The following is a 17,970-nucleotide window of genomic DNA, read 5'->3' on the forward strand; positions in this document are numbered from 1 at the left end:
TTGACATCCAGTTATGCCAGCCCCATTTGTTGAATATGCTTTGTTTTTTCCATGGTACATTTTTGGCTTCTTCTTGTCAAAAATTATATGTTCATAGGTGTGTGGGTTAATGTCAGGGTCTTCAATTCAATTCCATTGGACCACATGTTGGTTTTTAGGCCAGTACCAAGCTGTTTTTATTACAGTAGCTCTATAGTAGAGCTTGAGGTTGGGGATGATGATGCCTCCAGACGTTGTTTTATTGTACAGTATTCTTTTGGCTATCCTGGGTTTTTTGTTTTTCCATATGAAGTTGAGTATTATTCTTTCCAGATCTGTGAAGGATTGTGTTGGTAATTTGATGGGGATTGCATTGAATCTGTAGATTGCTTTTGGTAAGTTCACCATTTTTACTATGTTAATCCTGCCTATCCATGAGCATGGGAGATCTTTCCATTTTCTGACATCTTCAATTTCTTTTTTCAGGGACTTAAAGTTCTTGTCATATAGGTCCTTCACATGCTTAGTTAGAGTAACCCAAGTTATTTTATATCATTTATGGCTATTGTAAAGGGTGATGTATCTCTGATTTCCTTCTCAGCCTGTTTGTCTATTGTATATAGGAGGGCTACTGATTTTTTTTTTTGAGTTGATCTTGTATCCTGCTATGTTACTGAAGGTGTTTATAAGCTTTATCAGTTCATTGGTTGAGTTTTTGGGATCACTCATATATACTATCATGTCATCTGCAAATAGGGAAAGTTTGACTTCTTTCTTGCCAAGTTGTATCCCCTTAATCTCCTTATGTTGTCTTATTGCTTTGACTAGAACTTTGAGTACTATATTGAATAACTATGGGGAGAGGGGACAACCTTGTATTGTTCCTGATTTTAGTGGTATTGCTTTGAGTTTCTCTCCATTTATTTTGATGTTGGTTGTTGGCTTCCTGTAAATTGCCTTTATTATGTTTAGGAATGTTCCCTGTATTCCTGATCTCTCTAAGACCTTTAACATGAAGGGTGTTGATTTTGTCAAATGCCTTTTCTGTGTCTAGTCTCCAAAAGTATGATGGGACTCACAATGACTACTCAATCAAAATGATAATAATACCACCAAGCTGAGAAACACCACCTAAAGATTGGTTTTGAACTAATAATTGTTCAGGACAATTTTGAGATTTCTAGCTGAGATGATCCATACTCACAGACTACTCTAGCCAGGAACTGAGACTAGCCCTATACATTTATATTGTTCAGACCCTGGACAACAAATAATATAACTACCTCTTCCAGGACTTGACAACACCAAATTATTCTCTTCAGGATCCCCTAAAGATGCCTTTACCCCCAGACAATGGAAAGTAATTTGAATAATATGACATCCACATTCACAAGTGGTGGGGTGGGTGGTTTTTGGTCTTTCAAAGGGTTATGAATAATTGTCCTAGTTTATAATGGTTGGTTACAAGTTTTTATTTTTATTGGTCAGGAAAAAGGTTAAACAAAGGAGATTAGATTCCGGGTTCTTGCTTTGGAATGAAAAAAGGAATATATTTATGATAGGATAAAAAGGAAGATTATTGAATCTACTCTGAAAAAAAAGAGAGACAGAAATAATAGGATAAAAGGGTAGACTATTGAATCTATTGTGAAAAGAAAATGAGAGAATCTGGATATGATAAGATAAAAGGAGTATTATTGAATCTTCTTTCAAAAAGCAACTACTAATTTAAATATTTTGCATTGGACATTGTAATTTACATTGGATTTCTGTATATTGTATACAATTATCTATATTGATACAAATTTGAAATTGATTTTATTAGAAAATATTTTACATATATTTCTAATCTTGTTGAATGTATTTTACCTATACAGTTCATTTAATAATGTTACCTAAATTGCTAGTCCTTGAAAGTTATTACCAACTAATTAGGATAAAAGAAATGCAAGTTAATAGCCATTACAGTCAAACTTTATATTAGGTATGTTTTCAAAGATAAACAGAAATATATTTTCTGATAGACAGATCATCTTCAAAAATTTCAGAGATCTACAGAATATGGCATTTAAGACATTTTAATGACATAAACTCTTTTTATGATAATAAGACATGTCTACTCCTGGCAGCACCAAGCTACTTTAGAGAAGATGATCAACATTGAAAAAACTCATTATGCAGATTACTTTCTTAGTGGCAAAAGTTAACCACTAAGCAAGAAAATGCCCCTGCTTGGAATACTCCTCCACTGTTGGTGGAAATGCAAACTTGTATAGCGACTTTGGAAATTAGTGTGTGTCTCTCTCTCTCAGAAAATTGGGAATCAATCTACCTTGAGACTCAGCTATACCACTCTTGGGCATATACCTAAGAAATGGACAATCATACCACAAGGACACATGCTCAACTATGTTCTTAGAAGCATTATTCATAATAGGCAGAACATGGAAACAACCTAGATGCCCATCAACAAAAGAATGGATTAAGAAAATCTGGTACATATATACAATGGAGTACTGGCCCGAAAAGAACAATGACATCATGAGGTTTGAAAAAAAATGGATTGAACTAGAAAATATTATCCTGAATGAACTAACCCAGACTCAGAAGGACAAACATGGTATATACTCACTCATAAGTAGATACTGAATGGAAAGCAAAGGATAACCAGACTACAACCAACAGCTCTAGGGAAGCTAGCTAACAAGGAGAACCCTATGAGGGTCACTGGATCACACTGGGAATAATGAGATCTCCATACAGCAACTGCAGAGGGTGGGCATGCCATGATAGAGTCTAGAAATATATGATATGTGTCTGGAGAAAGGTTTGTAGTTTGTATGGATTTAGAATCATTGGTTCCCTTGAAGAATGTCCTCTCTATCACATGCATGCTCTTCATTGGAAGTCCATTTACCTACTGGGAGTCAAATTTCAGTTCTTTCCCGGCATTCTCTGACCATATATCTACATGTTGCAGAAGCATCTCGTGGAGTAAGTGGGCCACAGCATGCGCAGCACTGTATAAGTTATAACTTGAATCACTCATGGACATTCCAAACTGGTGCCTATATAACCATGTCATTTTCAGTAGAACAATCCTTCAGTTTCTTACAATTAGATGATGACAAACATTTAAATTAAGTCCATCATTGTTTAACAAATGAAATTAATTACTATAATTTGAAGGGTGCACTGTCTGCATAAATGGTTTAAAACCAGACATCTCAGAAATCTGATGTGAAAAAATCAGAGTCCCAAGGAAGGAATTAAGCAAGAAATTCCCTGTACTTGTGATCCTATCTAATTGTGATATACTGACTCAGATTATCCTAATTTCTAAAGATTTCCATAGTATAAAGTTCAATTGCAGAGCAGAGTCTTTGTCTCCATAAACAATCACAACTTTTGCTGATGACATCCTGATCTGGTTATAATACTTAGCAGATATTTGAATGTATGATACTGCACCATTTGTGATAATAGTCACAAATGCTAACCAGACAATGTTCTTTTGCATCTCCTCTCTCAATTCAGAAAGTAATTGCATTTCATGATCATCACCTGAAATGATCATTCCCACCCAGTTCCATCTGAAGTGGAAAACTTGGTGTACCATGGCTAGTGGTAGAGATCTGTTCTTGGGAAATGTCTTGTAGAGGAAAGGAAATTGCTCATGGACACTCAGGAGAGGTTGAAAATGACCATAGTAGACCTGAAGGACATAAAACATAATCACAATATGAAGAAGATGAAATAAACAATGCTTGGTCCAAGACTTCAGTGTGCTAAGCAAATAGTTGGGGTATTTGAAAGTGTGAATTCTTCACATCATTTTAAAAATCATATAAGTTCTTCCTGTTATAAAGAAAACTACAGATAAACTAAGTTTTCTTCTATAATGCTCCACATTTCCACTGACTTCCGTGTCTACTTGTAATAAAGTTGTTATGTTTTCTGTAGAAAGTATCTGAGCATTTATTCTTGTTTTGTTTTTTGTTTTTTGTTTGTTTGTTTGTGTTTTGGTTTTTTTGAGACAGGGTTTCCCTGTGTAGCTTTGCACCTTTCCTAGAACTCGCTTTGTAGACCAGGCTGGCCTGGAACTCACAGAGATCTGCCTTTCTCTGCCTCCCGAGTGCTGGAATTAAAGGTGTGTGCCACCAACACCTGGTGCATTTATTCTTAATGTACCAGAATAGATATAAAATCAGTCTCCTACTTTTAACTTTTTTGGTCCTCAGAAACTCAACTGGAAGGAGACAGTATTTCATTAAAAGCAACCCACTCCAACTTAACTGTGGAGTTCGGGACATGGTCAGGAATGGTCCAAGGATTGCAAGCAGTACCCACCTGGGTCCTGTAAGTACAATTATTTTCTCTGATTTTACAGTGGTAGTTAGGAAATTTTTCACTTCTTTTTGCAGATAAACCAGATTTCTTCTCATCGTTCTCCAGATTACATTGGATGTTAACTAGCAGAGAAATGTTTAGTAAAATATGAGGGTTCCTACTGATTTCACCATGGCAAAATAAAGAGAGAAAATCAAGCGAGTGTTCTCAGGTGTCAATCTGAAAACAGAACACACTAATCATAAGAGATTAGGCTCTGAACATGATAATTTTAAATCACACTAACTGTGATAATAATGCTGAATTTTTGGATTTCATTTTTGCCCCACTGCTATGGTGAAAAAAGTCCTATTACTTTTATGTATGAGGTTGTGAAATCTGTGGGAGAATATTAAGAATATCAAAGTGATTTTTTTCCTGTGGGTAGATTTCATACCAATGAGATTCATTCTGCTATTTTGAAGTTTCTTAAAGATCCATCCTATTTTCTGTAAACTTGGTGAAATGTATGCATGTCATTCAGGGACTAGAAAATTTTGTACTGCCTAACATTGAATCTACTCATGCCTTCATTGTGTACTTCTAACCTTTAATATAGGTGGAAAATAAATAGTATATAAAATATTGTATATATATATATATATCTGGATTGCTATAATGTCTACTGAGGTAGTCCTGGATAATGTTATACCTTTGTTTAAAGGGATGAAGCCTAGGTAGCTAAATCTGTCTACGTCAAGAGGTCTGAAAAGACTCAGAGTTTCCTATGTAGTGCAAATCATCATAATTCTTGTATTCTGTCATTCGCTTCACATACTTTCTTATTTTGAGGATGTGCAGTATTGAGAGATACAAGATTTGCTATAACTATACCTGCTTCCATTGAGGAATGAGCTACACTCTCTTCACATGGACCCTTATGCTGTACAGATGCTTTTCAACCCTTATGCTCAGCTTGATAGTACAGTCCTGACCCTGGGTTCAAGTTGCATTATATTTGTCCTGAAATGTTCTCCGTAATATGTTTCCCTTAGATTCTCTCTTTCATTTAAGGTATTTTAATTGGATGTAAATGTTTTGATACAGTTTTCTACAGTTTGATCTTATTTTACAATAACATCGCATTTCATTGTGTTGTTTATGAGTGTTTTAGGTATTGCTTCATCCTTTTTTTGTGTATTGTTTTGTGAATAAATACATATTCAAGTAACCAGACATAACTTGTGGCTGTGATGCTGGTATGGACTTGATTTATCCATTTATGTTTCCCATAATTTGTTATACTCATGCTTGAATTAGATTTATTTTGGCAGTGTCTTATTCTTTTATTTCTTACAATCATCACTTTAAAAAGTCTTGAAGTTATAGCACATTGTCTAGGTCCTTGCCATTCTATAATGGAGATGGGTATGCATTGTTAAAATTTAGTTCTTCTATTCATGCACTGCAATTACTCTTCTGTGAAATATTAATATGAAAAATAATGTAGACCATAATATAGTATACAAATTAAGTAATTTAGAAATTGAAAGGAGAATTTTTATCTTCATATGTAACTCAGAAATACCCAGGACAGCTAAAATAATACTAAATAATGAAATAACTACTGGAAATATCACTCTGGTCTCACAATGTACTGCATAGCTGAGGTTAAAAAAACAAACAAACAAGCAAACAAACAAACAGCATGATATGGGCACAGAAGCAGGTATGTTGATCAATAGAATGGAGTTTGAGTCTCAGGCTATGTCCACCTATCTATGGAGATCTATGTTTTTATAATGATGCCAGAAATACACAGTTGTAATGATAAAACATCTTCAACAAATGGTGCTGGGCAACTGGATTTCTACATGGAGAAGAACACACATTCATCCATATCTATCAACTGGCACAAAACTAAACTCCAAGTGGATATAAGATATCAATGTAATACCAGATATTCTAGCTCTCTTAAAAGAGAAAATTGGGAAAGGTCTTGAATTCATTATGATGGCAAAAGTTTTTCTGAACAGAATACTGATAGGAAAGGTACCAAAACAACAATAAGTAAATGAGACCGTATGAAAGTGAAAAGCTATTATATGGCAAAGAACACCATCATTGGGACAATATGGCAGGTTAGAGAATAGGAAAAGATCCTTTACTCACTGGTGAATTCTGAATCAAATATACTTTGAAATTTTATCCAATTATATTCATAATGACCAACATCTATCAAATAATAGTTCATGCTGCAAAACTGCATACTAATGGCAGAATCATCCTTGCTGATAGGAATGAAAACTTGTCCAACACTATGAAGATCAGTGCAGTAATTCCTTAGGAAGCTTAGTATAGATCTAATTAAATATCCAGATCTATGAGCTGTTGTAATTGGATTTCTAATGCTGCAAGGAAACACTATGACCAAAAAGCAAATTATGGAGGAAAAGTTTATTTGCCATACACTTCCATATCCCTCTTTATGATAGAAGGAAGTCAGGACAGGAAATCAAACAGAGCAAGAATCTGGAAAAAGAAGTTATTGAAGATGCGCATGGAGGAGTGCTAGTTACTAGCTTTTTTCTCATGGTTTGCTAAGCCTGCTTTCTTATAGACCCTAGAACCACAAGTCTATGGATGGCATAACCCACAATGTGCTGGTCCCTCCTCCATCAATAATTAATTAGGAAAATCACAGACAAGTCCACAAACAATAATATGGATATATTATATTAACTGAGTTTACCTCTACTCAGATGATTTTAGCTTGTGTCTAGTTTCATAAACCTTCTCCATACTACTCTTGGTCATATACCCAAAGGACTCTACATCCTACTATAGAGACATTTTCTTACACATGTTCACTGTATGGGAATCTAAAATAGTGCAATCTTCCTAAAATATATACATTTATGAAGGCAATCTAAGTGAAATTGACAAATAACAGTTGAGAGAAATCCTCAACAACATAGACAGTTCTTCTCACTAAAGGAAGTTTCCAGTACCAGAAATGGGTTATATTTTTTGAATAGTTAGCCAATGTGGCACCATAGGGACCATCCAAAACACAGGCTGTTACCAACGCTATAGGTCCCTCTCTATAAACTAAGGATAAGGCCCTATGGCTGAAGATGATACCTATACAGCTGAGTGAAGATGAAGAAATCAAGCTGGTGGCTACCTAGAGCATTTATGCCTGCTAACTACTGCTCATAGTATTCAAAGTTCTCTGAAAAACAAGCAAGGTAAACAGAAACCTAAACATCTACAATGGGGACTGCCTGCAAGATGTGCTAGTGAAACAGTGGCACAAAGCTGATGGGAGTAATCAATAATAAATGATTTGGTTTAGGTCCATTCTAAGAGATCAAATACATGTCTGCCACTGCAATGCTGGTCAAGAATCTGACAATAGATAAAACAGGGACCTAGGGGAAAACCAAAGACTACTGCCCTGACAAAGGGACAAGGCCATAAAATGACTTCTGACATCATTCATACATCATTCATGTAGTCATAGAAGTTTTCCTTCCTTAGACATCACCAGAATTGTATCTACCTCAAGGATATGTAGATAAATACAACACAGACAGCTGGTCAATGCGCAGAGAGTGAGAGACCTTGCACCAGATCTAAAGGTGGTATCACCATCAAATCCGCCCCAGCCCCCACAGGAATTAAGGAACCCCATGACATTGGAAGTGGAAAGATTGTAAGAATCAGAGTTGATGAAAAACACAAAGGAAACAAGGCTTCCTATGCACAAGATAGATGCACATAAGAACTCTCAGAGGTTGTGGCAACATGCACAAGACCTGCACAGGTCTGTGGCAAATGAATGAAGTCCATTTGCTTAGAGGAGAAGTGGGCAAATGCTCTTATCTTAAACTCAGGAGGTATCTCCTATCAATATTTACTTGCAATACAAAATTTAGTTCTCTCCAATAGAGTTGCTCTGGGACCATGAACCACCCTATAAGGTAGATGGCCAATAAAAAATAAACTCAATGGCGTCATTGGGAGTTTGTTATATCATAATATTTTTTCAGGTCTTTAAAAACTATTTTAAGCTTCAGGTCCTTTGCATTTATATTACAGCTTCCAGTTTTGTGTTTTTATGGGATTCCTGTGTGGAGAAAGGTGTCTGTCTCATTGTCTATATATGTATGTAATTCTTTTTATCTCTTCTACTTGTCTAATAATGGTGTCTTATTTTGATTTTGTTTTGTTTTATTTTATTCTTATCTATTATTTTGATGACTCTTTTTAACATGAGTAAGCAAGTGTGTGAGTTCAGATACGAGGGTAGGTGCAAAGGATCTCAATGGAGTTTGGGAGGGAAAACCACATTCAGAAGATAATGTATAGAATGTATTTTCAATAAAATATGCAGGGGATATATGTTTGATCTGTGCTGTTATGTAAATGGACCTAGAAAATTATATAGGTACAAAAGCATAAAATGGAAAAAAAAGCAGATTGTCTCATTCATATGAAAAGCCCAAATGGAACTCTATGGGACGGAATGGAGATTCAGGAGTAGGCAGGAATGCAGGGTGAAAACATGTGAGCTGAAAGATGCATTCTCATGAGTCCTAGTGAAATGTTCTAAATATTTTGAACTTGACTATGGTGATGGATGCACACATATGTCTATGTTGCATTCATTAGTTTAAAAGAGTGGGCTATAAAACATGTCTAAACAGAAACAAAAACAAACCACCAAAACAAATTAGCTATTTTAGATTTGTGTATTTCCCCTTTGGAATCATAGCTTTAATTTGCATGAAAATTATATTATTAATTCAATTTATATTGAATGTTTTCTTTATAAAAATCTTTAATATTTTATTGATTTACATTTCAAAAGTACCCACTGTTACTTTGTGACTTCATCAATGATGCTACATTTTCTAATGTCCTTGGGAAACCTCTACTTATCAGGTATGGTTATTGTTTTTAATCTGTGGAAAGTCTGGAATCTATCAGATGAAGTTTTTCTCTGAAATGAAACACATTATCTTCTGCTTCCACCTATGAAAGTTAAATGATATTGTGAGCTTTCAAACTGGAAGGCTCTATTTATTCACAAGACGCTTATCATTCTGTAAAAAATCAGTATATTTAGAAAGGAAAAAGAAACTTATTCCAAAGTTTTCTCCACAAAGATGATGACTAGAAACTAGATCAACATTGGCAATTCATAGATACTGAAAGATGAAAAGCCAGTTATTATCTTTTTTAAGATTAAATCACCTTGCTGGTTAACCATTGTACAGTATGACTTATATCTAACAGCATATGAACAGTATAAATTGGACTTGACACATTAAGAAAAAAAGATGAAACAAAACAGGGTGTTTTTGAAATAGGCATGAATCTGGGGAATTTGTTAGAAGGGTGTGAATACGATAATAATAAATTCCATAAAATCTTCAAATGAGTAATAACATTCTGTATATGTAACACAAGTTGGTGTAGTTATGTGAGAAAATAAGTGAATCCTTCCTGTATTATTCAGGTAGGCTCACAGGTTTGGAAATTTGACTCAAGCTGAATGGAGATTGGTTGACTAATTTTGTTCCCTCTCATTACTATGTATCTGTAGCAAAACACGTATGACTAACAATATTTACACTAAGGTTTGGATAAATAGAAGAAAATTATAGGCAAAATTGGGAACCCAATTCCAGTGGAGGATATACATACCAATAACTTAACTTCATATTAACTGCATTATATACAAATTGTGCTTACCTGAAGATCAATAATATATGCTACAAGCATTTGGTTATCCTTCACATCTAATCTACAACAATGTTGGAAATGTAGAAAGTAAATACATATAATAAGTTTACTTCTCTTTCTTCTGTGTATCAAGTTCCAACTTACAGAGAATAATGGATGCCATGAAGTTAGATGAATTTCTAAATGGTCTTATTAAATAAAAAACACACAGCCAAATATAGCTGTGAAAGCCTTAGAGATCAGAGAAATAGGAATAGCCAGCAGCCAACCTTACCTCATCAGCTCTGCAGCTTCCAAATGCCATGACTTCCTGTCTACCCAGGCTTGTATTGCCTTTCTGTTCTGCCCTCTCATTGGCTGACTTAGGACAGCTACCTCACTTCCTTGTCATGGCCTGTCTGTACAGACCTCTAGGTCTCTATGGTTGTTACTGGGATTAAAGGCATGTATCACCATGCTTGGCTCTGTTCCCTAGTGTGGCCTTGAACACACAAAGACCCTGACTGCTAAGTGATAGGATTAAGGGCATGTGCTACAAGTGCCTGACTTTTGTGTTTACTTAAAATGGCTTACTATTTCCTTCCATCTCCAGTCAAACTATTAATTAACATACAAATACAATATCACCACAACAAAGAGAATCCTTTTATCAGCCACAGAGAAATTCTGATTATGTATTTCAACAGAGTAGTTGGAATATTTGTTTGTTAAATGACTCATCTAAGTGCTCATTCAACTCAGAAGTATTGTAAAATGTATTCCATTTTTGGGTGATTTGTTTTATTGATATGTATTATCCTTCTCCTTATCCCTTATCATTGGACATAAAGTTCACAGATATGATTCCTCTTGGGCAAATTTTCTAATAAGCTTAGTTCTTCAAATCAATTGTCTGATTAAATCAGACATTCCAAATGAATATTGATGTGGAAGTGTCCAAAACAGTTCTTTGTAGAAAAAGCTTACTACAGACAAGCAGGAAATATGAGCAGTAATGTGCATAATAGGGCATAGTATCTTTACTGTCTGTTGTATGAATAAGTTCTGTGCCTGCTTGAATGCTGTTTTGGAATATGTCTGCCTGAGAAGCTTCTGAACAGCAAAGAGTACTGTCATTCAAACAATGCAACAGCCTACACAGTGAGAAAATATTTTCCTTAGCTACACATCCGATATCTCTAAAGTTCTCAAGAAGATACATATCAATAAAACAAGTCACCCCAAAATGGAGTACAGACATACCAGAAAATTATCAATAGGGGAAACTCAAATGGCTGAGAAACAAATAAAGATTCAAAATCCTTAGCAACCATCAAAATGCAAATCCAAAGTATACTGAGATTTCATCTTACAGCTTTCCAATTGGCCAGTATCCATAAAACCAGTGAAAGCAGAGCTGGCAAGCATGTGAAGTAAGAAGAATACACATTAGTGGTAGAAGTACAAACTCATACCAACACTATGGAAATCATTTTAGCAAATTATCATGAAGATAGTGATCAGTCTACTTCAAGATCCAGCTTAACTGTTCTTGGGCATACATCCAAAGGATGTTTTATCTTACCACTGTGACATTTGTTGATTTATTTTCATTGTTGTTCAATTTATAATAGTCAGAAATTAAAAACAATATGGATTCTCTTCAAGAGAAGAATGGATAAAGATAATGTGGTACATTAACACCATGTAGCTGTTAACCTAGCTACATCATGAAATTTGCTGGCAAATGGATAGGATGAGGAAAAAAATCATCCTGAGTGAGGTAACCTAGAAACAGAAAGAAATAAAATGGCATGTATTTCTTATATGTGGATATAAGGTAAGATGTTATTGATAACCAAGCTACAACTGAAGAACCACAAAGAGTATGTATTGAATAAGGGAATAGGAAGAATAGATAGATATCCTTAGGAAAGGTATGAGAATAAATAGTCATGGATGGATCAGGTGAAAAGCTAGAACAAGATGATCAATTGGGGACAGCAAGGATAGAACTGGCTATGGGAGACAGTGTGCAGAGAGATACCTAAAATCTAGGGCCATTTGAGGGGTAGTATAGAAACATAATATATTTGAAATTTTCTCAAGTTCAAATATTAATGAAGGGGTTCTAAAAGAAATTGCCAATACTGGGTTACACAAAGTCCCAAATGCCCATCTCTTTTCAACAAATCAAGCTTTAAGTGCCCAAATTGAGTTAAATCCAGAAGAAACCAAGGCTATGGCTGCCAGTATAGCTTCCTCTAATACACTGCCTGCAAGGCTCTATTGCTGAAAGCAACAGCTGCACAAGTCTTTGATGATGGAGATGTCGATCTAGTTCCTACAAGAGCCTTTTCTATGTTCCAGTGTCTTAGGTGAAGGAACTACACAACAAGCTTTCCAAAAAGAAATGTATACACTAAGCAAGCTATAAACTCTTTATATACAATGGTTTACTGCCTGAGGATATGTTAGGGCAATGGTGGCAAAAAAAAAAAAAACTTGTGGGAGTAACCAACTGGTAACTAATTTGACCTGAGTCCCATTCAACAAGGTGGGATGCACACCCTACAATGTTTGCATGATCAAGACCCTGAAACTAAATAGCCCACAGATCTAGGGTAAAATCAAATAGTACAGATATAAAAAGAGAAAAAACTATAGTAATAAAATGACTTCTAATGATATGTTGCTATACTTAAGAATCAGTTCCTTCTGGAGCTCTACCTGTATAGATAACTGTTAGATCCATTTCATTTATTATTTAACTTCTCATTTTCTCTAACTGCTTTTATCCCCAGTTGACCTGTCTGTTGTTAAGAATGAGATATTGATTCATAATTCATGTGCTTCCATTCACTTGGCTATTTGTTCCTGTGCTTTTCCAATCTGTGGAGCCCCCAGCCGGATCAGGCCCTCTGGATAAGTGAGACAATTGAATAGCTTGAACTCTTTGGGAGACACCCAGGCAGTGGGACTCTGACCTGTCCTTAGTGCATGTGCTGGCTGTTTGGAACCTTGGGCTTACACAGGGACACTTTGCTCAGCCTGGAAGGAGGGGACTGGACCTGCCTGTACTGAACCCACCAGGTTGAATTGAATCCTCAGGGGAGTCTTGGCCCTGGAGGAGATGGGAATGGAGGGGAGGGGCTGGGGGGAAGGTGGGTGAGGGAACGGGAGGAGGTAGCTCAGGGGAAACCATGGCTGATGTGTAAAATTAAAACACAAATATAACAAATAAACAAAGGAGAAAAAAGAATGAGATATTGAAATCACCCCCCTATCACTGTACTGATGTCAGTTTGCGGTTATTAGTCCAGTAGTGTTTCTTTTATAAAACTGGATACTCTTGTATTTGGTCCTTGTATGTTTATTGTGGTATTCTCCTGCTGTCAGTCTTTTCCTATAACCTTACTAAGAGTCTCTACTTACCTCTTCTGATTAGGCTTGTTTTGAGGTGAATTACATCATGTAGTAGACCTATTTGTTTTTTGGTTTTATTTTCCTGAAATGCAAGTAATTCCTCCTTTTACCATGTGGTGATATATGTCATTGTCTGTTAGGTGTCTGTCTTGGAGCCTGTGAAATGTTGGTTTCTCTATGCTAATCTGTTAATCTCAATCTCTTTATTGCTGTGTTTACATTTTTTATTTTTAAAATGAAAGAAAATGTGTTTTATTGTTACTATTGTAGTTTTCTATTAGACATATAGTGATTAATATTCTAAAACTGATAATTTGTTTTCTGTGTCTTCTTAGGCATATTTTACTCTCAATTATTATTTATATTTGCATTTCATTATTTTCTGTGGAGTACTTAAGTTGTAATAGATCCTGAAATTTGCTTTTATTTAGGAAAATTGTCCATTCTCCTTCTATTATGACTAATAGTTTGTGTGGTATAGACCTCTGAGCTAGGATATGTCTGATTTTTGTTTATAGATCATTATTTCTTCTATTTTCAGTATCCTTTACTTGGTGTGTATCTTTAGTATTTTGACTACTATATGACATGGAATATTTTTACAATCTATTTATTTGGTGTTTTATATGCTTCTAAGATTTGATGGACATGTTTTTCTATAAATGAGGAAATTTCCTTTATAATATTGTTGAGAATATTCTCTGTGCCCTATGTCTCTTCTCTTTCTATATGCATTATTCATACATCTGAAATGTTTATGTTGACTCTGTGTTCCTACATTTTTCTTTTTGTGTTTAATCCTTTAATTTGGATTTGATTAACTCAGGCTCAAAGATTTCACCATAGTTAGAGCTGTATGGGGGCTCTATGGAGAACTCCTGGATAAGTAAATCAAATGACTTGAAGAGAAATAATGTGGATTACAGAGAATGAATTATGTTAGAAATGCCTACCTATGCTTTATAACAAACTTTGATCTTCGGAGGAAGCAACTGATACAAATGGATGGACCCTTTCTGTGCTGTATTAGACCATGCTTATGTTCACTGTTAGTATCTTCTTAATAGTGAACATCTAGAATCACCTGGAACTTACTGAAAGAGATGACAGTAGACTTTCAGAGTGATTCACCAAGGTTATCTTTGTAAACACAATTATGTGTATTGGAGTGTTTCTTTGTTCTGTATGTATGTCCACTGGATAATTACTTATTATATAGATGATAAAATTCTAAGCAATAAGTACTTTGCAGATTTGGAAAGTTCTTGGTGAGACAACCAGTTACAATGGTACTTCGAAATATTTTACAACACTACTGTGGTTGGAGTAATAAAAACAAAACAAAACAAAAACCAAAGATATGTCATATGTTTGTAAGAGGACACTGCAAGAGGCCATAAAGTTATTAAATAAAAATTTTGGTGATAGTAGTAGGTACGTTCCTGTGTGTTTCAGGCCAGAAAATCTCCTGAGGCCCACAAATCATAAAATCCATTTCTAATGCTCACGATTTTATACCAGGACTGGATGTTATGACCCTATGGCTAAAGACACTAAATATATATTCTTCACTGTAGGATACTGAGAAATTAAGCTGTGAATAGCCTGGAAACTGCCTCCATGTTAGCTGCCTTATAGAATGTCAGAGGAGGGATGTGAAGCTGCCATGGAGAATTGTGACCAACATTCCTGCTTATACACAGATCCTGCATGCTTAGCAAACAATATACCAGGCAGAATATTGTTTGTTGTGCAATAGTGGCTCAGTTATCAGGGGTAAGAACAACAGTCTTCCAATTAGATTTATAGATACAAGAGAGAGTCCAAGCTTGCTAGGGTAAGTCAGAGCAAACATCTTTGGCTGAAGAAGCAACCTCTATAGTTTTATATAATGGACATAGTGTGCCTGTCAAACTGTTTTCTGAACAGGTGTGCTTTTCCCCATAGATGACTGGTTTTGTCAGTCTCAACTCATAAATACCGTTGAAGCTACAAAGAACAGTTGACTATTATTGGGACATGGTGGGATATTAATTAGCTATTTGTGGACATCTATACTCACTGATTGCAAAGCTCATGGGTCATTGCAGAAGAGAGTATAGAAAGAGTATAAGAGACATAGGAGGGGGTAGAGTGCTGTGCACCCTTTTCCTCTGGGATTAAAATTTCCAACATATGTTAATCCTGAACAGGAAGCTCCTAAACAGGAATATAAGCAACTCAAAATAGCTTCAGGGAATCCTGGATACTTTTATGGTTCACTAGATCCCTCCTTGACATGGTCAGCAATGAAAGATGAGTCCTTTTCAGATAAAATTAAGTCTAGCTGCAAAGAAGTCTCTCAGAAGATCAAAACTTCAAAGAAGACTCTGAGACAAGATCACCTCCATGGATGAAGCATAAATCAGAGGAGCTGCCTAGAAGAGGTTTAGACCAGAGTTATCTAGAGATGACACTAACTATCCAACCTTTGGAGGTCTCTTCAGATTATGCAGTGAACTCCAGGTTCCCAGATTTGTGAGCTGTTACCCATGAAGATGAGAGATTTGATGAGTCATTCCTGCTATTATAAGTAACTCTTCACCCATATTCCTATAAGCACCCCAATAAAATCATTAGTTCACCAATTTGGCTTACTTGTATCTATTCTTTGATATGTTGTGATTTCTCTACATGGACTGAGTAGACATGCTTGCTGTATCTCTCAATGAAAGTTTTGTCACAGAACAAAACTCAGGACCATGTAAAAGGTTTTGAGACCTCAAATATCATTCACATTCTTAACATTAATGCTTTCTGTTCTGTAAAGTCCCAGAGGAGACACAGAGGTCTTTCTTATGACTTCTAATGTAGACATATATTGCCTGACATGTTGCCTTCAATTGTTATCTTCAAAGGGATATCACCAGATCTGGAATTTCCCTAGTAGTTATTCCTGTCACAATATTCTTTAAAGAAACCAGTGATTTTCCTAAAAGTGTGAATGCCTTAAAATCATGAATTATGGAAAGATTAGCGACCAGTTTGTAAATTATTGGCCATTAGCCATTGCATACACAGACTACTTTTTGACTTAACCACATCTTGTTCATTAAAATATCACAATAATGTTACACAATGATCAAGAGCTAGAGAATTATAAATGATATGTGATGCCAGTCTATATTGTAGGTCTAAGAACTATGGGCTTTTTAAGAAAGATGGCAAAAAAAACACCACCAATTTTAAAGTTTTAATCATTTTTTTTTGCATTTTCTCTATGTCTATATCCAGGTTTTGTTAACATTCTCTGTTTAGCTCACTTTCTAGATCATCTAGGATATCTGACCATAAGAATTCCACATGAGAAAAGGAATAGGCAGAGTGCTGGAGAGGTCCCCAGAAATCCACAATGATACATCCTCTGTAGACTGCTGGCAATGGTTGAGAGAAAGCTTGATCTAATCTAGTCTGGTGATCAGATGGCCAAACACCATAACTGTTGTGCTGGAACTCTCATCCAAGAACTGAAGGAAGTGGATGCAGAGATCCTCGGCTAGGCCCCAGGTGGAGCTCCAGGAGTCCAGTTGTCGAGAAAGAGGAGGGACTGTAGGGGTGTGAATTGTTGAGGCCAAGATTGGAAAAGCACAGGGACAAATAGCCAAACGATTGGAAGCACATGAATTATGAACCAAAGGCTGTGGAGCCCCCAGCTGGAGCAGGCTATCTGTATAAGTGAGACAATTGAATGGCTTGAACTGTTTGGGGGGCACCCAGGGTGGTGGGACCCAGACCTGTCCTTAGTGCATGACCTGGCTGTTTGGAACCTTGGGCTTACACAGGGACACTTTACTCAGCCTGGAAGGAGGGACTCGACCTGCCTGTGCTGAATCCACCAGTTTTAAATGGGTCCCCCAGAGGAGTCTTGTCCCTGGAGGGGATGAGAATGGAGGGGAGAGGCTGGGGGGAAGGTGGTTGCATGGGCAGGAGGGGGAAGACAGGAGAACCCATGGCTGATGTGTGAAATTGAAACACAAATATAATAAATTAAAAAAGGAGAGAAAAAATAATAAAAAAAGATATGCTCAAGGAAAAAAAAAGAATTCCTATAAAGCCCAACAACATTTTAGCACAGTTTAATTTCAGTACCACGAGCCCTTAAATTTAACATTGCAAACAGTCAGCTTCAATTCATATATGAATGATGAAACTTCTTATAGACAGAAATTTCTTTTTGTTTCCTTGGGAGATGTCACACATTAATTTATGTAACAGAATCATATCTAATTCTTTATTACTCATACAACTTTCCACTCATCTCAACACACCCTTCTCCCACCTTTTTGGCTATTAATTTTCATAACCCAGTATGCTTAGTTTGTGATGGTAACATGAACATAAGTTTAGGGTCATTTACTAGAATCCTAAGAGAAAGCTCAGTCTCAAAAAATGTTTTCCTACTATAGATACTCTCTACTGCCTATAGCTCACCAGTGTGTTGGAGTGGTTTCTAAAGAAGATCTA

This window comes from Onychomys torridus, chromosome 1 (genome assembly GCF_903995425.1).
Source record: "Onychomys torridus chromosome 1, mOncTor1.1, whole genome shotgun sequence".
Taxonomy (NCBI): Eukaryota; Metazoa; Chordata; class Mammalia; order Rodentia; family Cricetidae; genus Onychomys; species Onychomys torridus.